This window comes from Mastomys coucha, unplaced genomic scaffold (assembly GCF_008632895.1).
Source record: "Mastomys coucha isolate ucsf_1 unplaced genomic scaffold, UCSF_Mcou_1 pScaffold7, whole genome shotgun sequence".
Taxonomy (NCBI): domain Eukaryota; kingdom Metazoa; phylum Chordata; class Mammalia; order Rodentia; family Muridae; genus Mastomys; species Mastomys coucha.
The window spans coordinates 21,227,657-21,236,859 of record NW_022196913.1 but is presented as its reverse complement, the minus strand read 5'-3'; the positions used below and the strand labels follow the sequence as shown (position 1 = coordinate 21,236,859).

At 38.8% G+C, this 9,203-nt stretch overlaps 1 long non-coding RNA gene across 1 annotated transcript in view; it reads right to left on the bottom strand.

Moving 5' to 3' along the window:
* Positions 1-6,504: 6,504 nt before the first annotated feature.
* The window catches only part of LOC116081626, a 31,193-nt gene continuing 28,494 nt past the window's right edge, over positions 6,505-9,203 (bottom strand). The window contains exon 5 of the long non-coding RNA XR_004114938.1: positions 6,505-6,672. This is a non-coding gene — a long non-coding RNA (uncharacterized LOC116081626). The remainder of the gene's footprint in view (positions 6,673-9,203) is intronic.

Here is a 9,203-nt window from a genome sequence, read left to right as displayed (position 1 = left end):
CAAATTTTGTTAAAACTCATTGATTATTATTGCCTGCCCCTTCTTTGTGCCTAGTATATTAGAGTTGTGTGGAGTTTGTTGAATTAAGTGAATTTGTCAAATGGGGTTTCATTGTAAATCGCATAGATTCATCTTCTTCTGTGCATCCTTACTAATGCCATTGTTGGTACCACCTCAGATTTTATATGTGCAAAGAAAGCATAGCCTTAGGCTACTTTTCCTACTTTCCGTTTTTTGTGTGTTGGATAGAGGGTATCTGTATGTAGGGATGGGGAGGAAAGTCTGGGAAATGAACCTAGAGTCCTGCACGTAGCAGCTTCCTGTATCTTAAGTCCACTACCCCCATTTCTGTTTTTAGACCGTGTCTTACTTTGTCCAGGTTGGCCTTGAGCTCAGTTTGTAGCCCAGACAGGACTTGCATTTGGCATTCTCCTGCCTCCGTATCTCAGCAGCTTGGATAATAGGCTGTGCCCGCAGGGACAGCTGAGGGTGTCAGTTTTTAATTTTGTGCTTTTTTTGTTTGTTTTTCTAGTGCTACATTTCAGACCTTTTTCTTTTTCTTCCATAGGACTTTGTAAAAAGACTTACTTTTCTTTAGACTTGTATTTCTCACATCACTCTAAGGTATACATTTATCACCCCATCATTAATACATTACCATTCGACTATCATTAGGCTGTCACTCTGTAAAACCCCTGAGAAAGAAAGAGAGTCCTTATTTTAAATAGGCCTGATACTTTGCTAAAGAGGTTAGTGCACTATCTAAAATTCTATTCTTGGCAAGAATAGGCTTTTGAAACATCAAGAAGAAATGAAATTTAGAGGTTCTCCCAAACAATGAAAGGTCTGGGAAGAAAAAAGTAGTAAAATGGGGACAAAAACAGTCTAATCTAAAACACCGCTAAAGGACAAAGCTCACATAAGAGTTCCAGGGAAGTTGTTTATTTTGAAAGAATTTAATATGAAATAAGAAGAACCTGAATGATCAGATTGAAGTTAAAGTCAAGAAATCTACATAAAGGAAAATTTAGTTTAAAGTCCCTGAAGGGGGCAAGGAGTTAAAAGGGCACTGCTGTTTGTAAGTCCCAAGTTTGGCTCCTAACACCCCATCAGGGTGCTTATACCTGCTTGGTACTCCAGAGCTAGGAATTTGATTCTATTTTTTCTTGCCTTGATGGACATCAATACTCATGTGTACCCCCTGCCACAATATACATACATTTTTAAAAAAAATCTATAGTAAGTCTCTGAAGATTCTCTGGCCTATTTTTAGTGGCTATAGTACAGAAGATTTTTATTTATTTATTTTTTTGTATTAAAATTTTAGACACTGGAGTCTTGACTAGATGAGAGAAGGAAGGTGAGACCCTTTCCAAGGAAATGTTTGAGGAGAGGTGGCAGGGGGTATGCCTTCGTTTCCAAGGAAGCCTTGATGAGACGACATGCTGGAGGTAGTGGGTGAGATGTATGCTAACATAGTCTTCTGACTTCAGAACTATTTGAAAATAGCTCTACAAACAATACTGGAGAATTACCTAAGATTCTGGGTCATTAGGCAGTTTTTCCAGGGACAGTACTGTCTCTGGGATGATAAGACCGGGGCCAAAAGAAAAGCCTATGGAATCTTACCAGCTCTACACTGAACATTAAAGGGTGAGTGTCTGCCAAGAGATGGAGTCAACCCAGTCTTTTGTATAGATAGAAGCTCAGTCCTGCCAATTTGCTTCATTGTCCAGATGTCACAGCAAATGACAATGAGAAATAGCAGTCCGTTCTTGTGCCAAACATCAGACAAATTTGTATTTTTGCTTAAAGCTAAGTATTGATCCAGTAAAAGTCTCAATCAGGAACTACTACTACGTGCAGATAGCAGTCAAGTTAGAGGTAAAAGAAGTATGATCCTTAATGCTGCTTCTGTGAAATATTTCAATCAACTGCCTCTAGCTTTCGCTTCACAAAACTTTGACACATGTCCCTTGACCTTTACCAACTACCCTTTCACGTTTGACACTTAACATTTGCTACGTGATTAAAATTCAGCGTTAATTAATTTCAATGCTATCAGTTAAGTTATATTTAGCTAAGAACACTCACTTTTGTCTTTTGTGAGTAGCACTGCAGCGCTATTACAAAGAGGTAGTCAGGAGGGCAACAGAGATACGAGAAGAGAAGAATGATTCAGTGTGCGGATAATTGTTTCAAGTGAAATTTAGCTTGGTATTTTTGTTCCTGTCCTCAGCAGAACTGAGATTTAGCACCTCCGGCTGGCATTTAGCCCCCACCCCCACAGAGAAGGAGGCTGTGCTGGGTGGATACTGAGAATGAGCCACACCAGAATTAAATTATAGCACAGTTCTAACACTGGCAAGGGTTTTCTCTGGCCAGCTCGTGTGTACAAACCTGGTAATGCCAAAAGAAAAGCAAGGCATTGCTAGCAAGGCTTTCCATATGGTATAGCATTGGCCTGAATGATAGGGGTTCAGTACTTGTTAGAGAGTTACTCTCTGAAGCAGTGGCTATTCCTCACACAACTTTGTTGGATACCAGAATACTTGAGCATAGCAGATTCAGACATTCAATCTTAAAAGGCTATCCATGAAGTCATCTTAATGATGAGTTATGTCATAGTGTAACCCAAATGCTTACTAGAAGTAGATATTAGACCTATCTCATTTTTCTATTCTCCTGAGTTTTCTTTTTCCGAAGAATATGTTTTTATTGGCTTCTTTATTCCACATACCCTCACTTTTTATAAATGCAGTATGGTAACGATGCGGTTCACTAAATCTAAATCTCAAAATGCTAGAGAACGATTATCACTGTTGTTCTGGTATGAACTCAAAGTCCTTAAGTGTGCTGCACCACTGAAAGGCTTCTATCATGTACAAGATAGAAAGAGAGGACTACCCTCAGTTAAGAAACACAGTTTACAATTTAGTTGCTAAAGATTCAACTACCCATTTTGTATTCCCCTTACAAATACATTTTTGTTTCAAATACATTTTTTTTTGTCTTATAGTAGCTCAACTTTTACATTACTGAGTCTGGCCTCAAGCCATCATAGCCTACTCTATTAATAAGTAAAGCAATTTGATTACATATAGCAGATTTTAGATTCTCAAACAACAATAACAAGAATTTTATTCCACATACCCTCACCTTTTATAAATGCCTCCATTTCCAGGCTATGTAGTCAAATAACAAAGCACCCAGCTCTACCAGGCATATATGTCCCTAGTGAGATACTATAGTAGTAAGTGACTTATGATCTTAGGTCAAATCCTAAGCTAAGTATACTTTTGTCCCTAAGGGAACACTGAAAAGATGATCTTGGTCACAGCACAGAAGAACTGAGCATTCTAGCATGAGGTGTTTGCCTCCTTCTGTGTTCCCTCATCAGAATCCTATTCTTGAGAACCTGTAAAGGCTTTTCATCATAGAAAACATCACTGGGTAAACCCCCATGCTCGAGTCCCTAATCTGCGTCTTCCCTAGCCTCTTTCTCAATTGACTATGCTCATGTGATTACCTTAAGAGTCTTGTATCTTACACCTCCAGCTGTGACTTGCCTCTTGGACACAGACTCACCTTTCACATTTGGAATGACATCCTAATTCCACTGAACAGATGGCCAGGAGTGCATGTGTATCTCCCATGGCCTCCTCTGGTGCAGGTCCTAGCTCCCCTCCTGGAATTGACTTTGTTCAGATCCTGCCATTACTTAACACAAGAGTTAAGGTGACCTTTGACATGAGAGCAGGACACTTAGGTGAAAGGAGGAAGACAATAAACTATATTTAAAGTAGGTTAATATTTTAGGTGTGAGAAGATTTTGTTCAATTGTACTTTTACAGCACGTGAGTCTCTTAGCCACTTTTGGCTTCAATCAGTATATATGACAATAAGAGACAATTTTCAAGGAAAAGTTTAAAGATCTCTGTTTTGTAGTATCTTTCTTCAGTGTTGACTGAATAGATGGCTACCTCTCTATCTTGAGGTTGAATATAGTTTACTTCTATAAGCTATGTTTCTGGTTTTCTGTTTTCAGGTGTTGCACAATGGTCTCGTTATGGAGATGAACCATCCCACTGTGGGGAAAATTTCAGTCCCAGGTTTGAAATTTTCTTTTTAACACCTTCATTTATCAACTGTACATAGGCTTCCTACTTCAGGGATCTGAAAGCTCCCTAAAGAACTTGTCGAAAAACAATTCAAATGTATAATTTGTATAAAAGGGAATCCTATGATTGTACCTGCCTGTAAGAATGTAAGCTAAAACTACAGGCTGTGTGTCTTCTCACTAAAGAATGTTAAAATGTCTCAGTGACTAAAGTATTCATGTTTCCTCATTTTACATTATGCAGTTATGGGCACATGAAAGTAAATTATGTAATTATCAATAGATAAATAATGATAATAGATATGCTATAGATCAGAAATATTTTGTGGTTCCTGTGAAGATAGAGAAGAACAGGAATGTGGGAGTGGCCATCTTTCAGAACTGTAGTCAAATGTACAGATCTTGACTTTCCAGGTCAAAAAATTAAGTGTTAATAAACTGTGTGGTTTTCAAGAGTTGACTCATACCAGATAAACTCACCAAAGTCTATTGCTTAGGCAAAAATGCTGTTTTCATTTCCAGAGGGAGCCATTTTGTGGTAGCCAAGAGCATCCTCTATTTTTAAGTCTCAAAAACAACCCAATAAGATTTCCTGAAGCTGCTCAAGTAACTAGAAACATGTAACCAGAGGGAAAAAGATGAATAGAAGCAAATTGAGAGGATGTGGATGTGAAGGGTGTACAAAGGGCTCTCTGTAGAGGATGAAGGTAACTGAAGGAGTCACCCTCATAGTCTATACATGTTAATCATAGTCTATACATGTTAACATGGCATTTAGAAAGATCGTGAGGAAAATGTCGATGAAGTCTAAGGAGATCGTGTATTCATTTACTATACAATGAGCAGAGAGTGAATGTCAGGTATTCCTTTGGAGTCAAAATTAAAGGAGACAACTTTAAGTCTACACACAGACCTTGTACTTATTAGTATGACAAATACTATGAACAATGAATGGATGCTTCCAAAAGTGTAAATAAAGGAAATAAAGTCTGCTGTCCTAGAGACTGACAAGTACACAGATGCTTCTGTGGTTTGGGGTCTGAGGAACACTCATTTGGTAGGCTGTTTTATAAACTAAGGTTGAAGAAAAAATGAAGTTGGCCTTGAAGAATAAAAAGGCAGGTTTGAAACCTGATATAAGAAAGATCTGGGTGTGCTTAAAGGTCAGAAAAGACCATTGGGCTGGAAAAGACACTAAGGGCACAGACAGAGGTTTGAGCCTCCACCAAGTCAGACTTACCCTAATCTTTGCTGAGAGAACAAAGCAGCACAATTTAGACTTAAAAGTTCCAAGTCAGGACCTTATTACAAGAGTGTATGCAATAGTCTCTTAAATGTGTCAGAACCAACACAGCCATTGCAGTACTTTTAGGATGAGAAGACCTTCAAACTATTTTGCTCAGTTTCTAACTTTCTTTTTTAACAGTGAAAGCAATTCTTCACAAAAAGTCTCTATATTTTCAACAGATTGAAGGATGTTTCTGGTTGCTAGATGAAGAGTCCATCCAGTCAGTTAGCTTTCCTGCTTTGCCCCTCTGCATGCTAGGATTCTCCAATCCCATTCCTTACAGGTTTGAACTTTTTCTGGGAGGACTTGGACAAATGTCTTCTTGCCCCAGACAAGGCACAAATAACAGAAACAAAGAAATGATCCACTCAAGTATAACTTTGTAAATTAATCAGTCTAATGGGGTTACTTACAGGAACATGGTCATGGATTCCTTATGGAGAGATGGCTACTTAGAGGTAGTTATACTACTGAGGAAAAATATCTGTCTCCTCCGGTAACTGTTAATCACATACGTATTTGGGGAAGGGGGCAGTTCATGAGCCCCTTTCCCTTAGCAATGGTTATAAATCCTTGGGGTGGCACTTGAATTTTTCTGTTCTCCATAACTGAAAATCAGTGGGCCCAGTTTTATGTGGGTACCAGGGAAATGAATGTTCACAGTTGTTGGCAGTTCAGGCAAAAATAGCCACACCATGCCCATCGGACAGTTTCACAACAGACCCCCAAACAGAGTTCTAAATTACTGATCTAAGTTTACTCTGTATTTTACAGATGAGGTCATAGAGTCATTGGTACTCCCAAAATTAGAAGAAATAGTCTTCATTTTAAAACGATAGAGTTGTTAGCCAGACCCTGAAGGAAAACAGAACCCAGTGGAGAATATAGGAGAATCTCATTGGAGAGGACATTTTCCCCATTTATTAGATGTGAAATTTGCTGATTTTTGTGTAAAAAGAATAAAGACTCAATCTCAAGAAAGAGATGTTGTTCTTTTAATTTATGGAAAGGAAGACCATCCCCATTGCTCAGTTTGATCTGTGAATGTATCAAGTAGCTATAATGTGTGTAACAAAGAACACAAAACTTTAGTCTCTTTCTGTGTTCCTTTATTGCATCTGGGTAATCAGCTGGGAGATATAGCCACAGGTTGGGCTCCAATGGGTGCCTTTATTTCTGAGTACACACTATGGCTGGCTTGATTTCTCACAGCATGCTGGTCTCAGTTCTGCTCTGTGTGTCTATTATGTCCTATGGCAAATGGCTGAAGAAAAAGAAGACACCCAGAATCTATAGTGTCACTTAAAGTACTAACATAGAACCAACAAACCTGACTGTTTATCACTGACTAAGGCGATTTTAGGTTGTTTTCATAGGGCAAGAAACCCTGGCCTTTGAGAAGACTTCCAGGTGGAGGGGTGAGCTAAATGCTGAACAAATAACTGGGGACAAAAAGACAATTTACAGTGCAGTTTTCAGCTCTACTACACTATCTCATTTCTGGTTTTACCCCTGTGTAGATTATTTCTTTTTAATTTCTATACAGTTCATGAATTTTTGGTTATCTAATAGAGACATAATTTGAATTTTCTAAATTTAGTTCTATAGTTTTGTATTTAAGTATATTCATATTTGTATTTATAATTATAATGTTACTATTAATAAATCCATCTATATTTTCTTTGTTATTCATGAATAATAATATGTGCTGCATTTCCATATGTTGCATATTTGGGGTCTTATATTATTACTGGTAACTTATATCCTGAAAGAGAATATGCTGGTTTTTAGAAACTGAGTTTCACTGTGTAGTTGTAGCTGACCTAGAGCTCAGTATGTTGTCTAGGCTGGCTTTCTGTCTGCAGCGTTCATCTTTCTTTTCTCTCCAAGGTGCTGAGATTACAATGTGAGTCACATCTTGTCTATGACCATTCTTATGCAGCATCTCTAGTATCTTATTTTTAGATGTGAAATCCACATGGCATTCCCTCTGCTAAGATCTTTTACCTATGTACCAACAAACCTCACCTCAAAGTACTGATTAACCAAAGTAAAATACTTAACCCTCTCCACACTGATTAACTAAAATTTGCATTCTCTTGACTATTCAAAGGTACTAGGTGGAGTCAGTCACTCACAGAGCATCTAGTTTGTGGGAAAGGCAGGCAGGGGACAATAAATGTGGAAAAGGAGGATGAGTGTTTCCATGGAAAACTAGAGGCTGAAGTCTACAGACTGAAGACAGTTCCTGTGAGGGGTATGGTGTAAAGAGATATTTAGGGACTGTAGCATGGCACACTGGAGGCTATGAGAATATGCTAGAATTGAGAAAATAAGAAGAAGTGGCTCCAAGTTTCTCTGGAGAGTGATCTAGACCTCAGATGAATGAGGTATTAAACAGAACTAATGATGAAGTTAAAACCAAATCAGAGGTTTCAGAGTCATCTCCAGCAGTGTCTCTCTGTCTCTTCTGCATAATATCTGAAAGCTGGGCCTGGAACTGGAGCTTAGATAGAAACATCAGCCTCAGCAGAGCAGATGATTTCATGGATTAATTTTAGGAGTGATTTCTGTTTCTACCAAAGACTTCTGTTTTCTGAGGTTTTTGGTTTTGTTGTTTTGTTTTATTTTATTTGTTCTTAAATTTAAATGAATTTTTTCATTTATTTACATTCCAAATGTTGTCTCCCTCCAGGTCCCCCCTCTCAGAGTTCATCCTATCCCTCCTCCCGTCCCCTTTGTCTCTGAGAAGGTGCTGTGCACTGTCCCCCTCCCCACTTCCTGGGGCATCAAGTCTGTACAGGTTTAGGCCCATCCTGTCCCACTGAAGCCAGACAAGGCAGTCCTCTGCTACATACATGCTGGGGACCTTAGAACAGCCTTGCGTGCTCTTTAGTTGGGTGGTTTAGGCTCTGGGAGCTCCCAGGAGTCCAGCTTAGTTGACACTGTTGGTCTTCCTATGGGGTTGCCATTCCCTTCAACTCCTTCAATCCTTCCCCTAACTCTTCCATAGGGGTCCCCGACCTCAGTCTAATGGTTGGCTGTAAGTCTCTGCATCTGTCTCAGTCCAGCTGTCCTGAGTTTTAAATTGTGAAATTGGTAAAAATGTGTGCTTATTAAATATAGAAAATAAGGACATATTCAAGTCCCAGCAGAAGTTCTACAATGAGACAGATGATATAAACACTGACTGACTGTCACAATAATGGAAAGAGCTTGCATAAATTATCCCAGAGTCTGTCAGTTCTCACTGAACCACTCACTGCATCTTACAGTGCCACTGGCCATTGGCCTATTAGCCAGAGCGGATCCTGCTGTCCTTCCATATTCTGTGGAGGTGCCAAAATGGCCTTGGTGTTGTGCCCTGAACTTCAAAGTCTGTCACTGCAATAGACTTTGCTGTGTCGTTCTAAAGTTATTCTCTGTAACCTTTCAAATTCTTACCCATGAAAATACACTGTGCTCATTTGACTCCAGAAACTTCTGGGAAATGTTCGCTGATGATTGTGTCAGTGCTCTGAGGGGACACAGTCTTCTATGTGTGTGGAAGGATTCTAAAGTGAATTACCCTGCATGCTTGTCTCTGATCTGTGTTTTCCAAAAAGAGCTCCACATTCTTTTAAATAAAATTTTCCCTACATTTTTTTCTCCACAGTATTTTAATCTTCATATTTACAACTTAGCAATTTTAACCAGAGGGTATTGGATAAAGGAGGAAAAGTCACCAATTTGAACAAGTGTAACTTGAGCCAAATTATTAAAAACATTTTAAACTTTACTGAATTTTTAAAATTT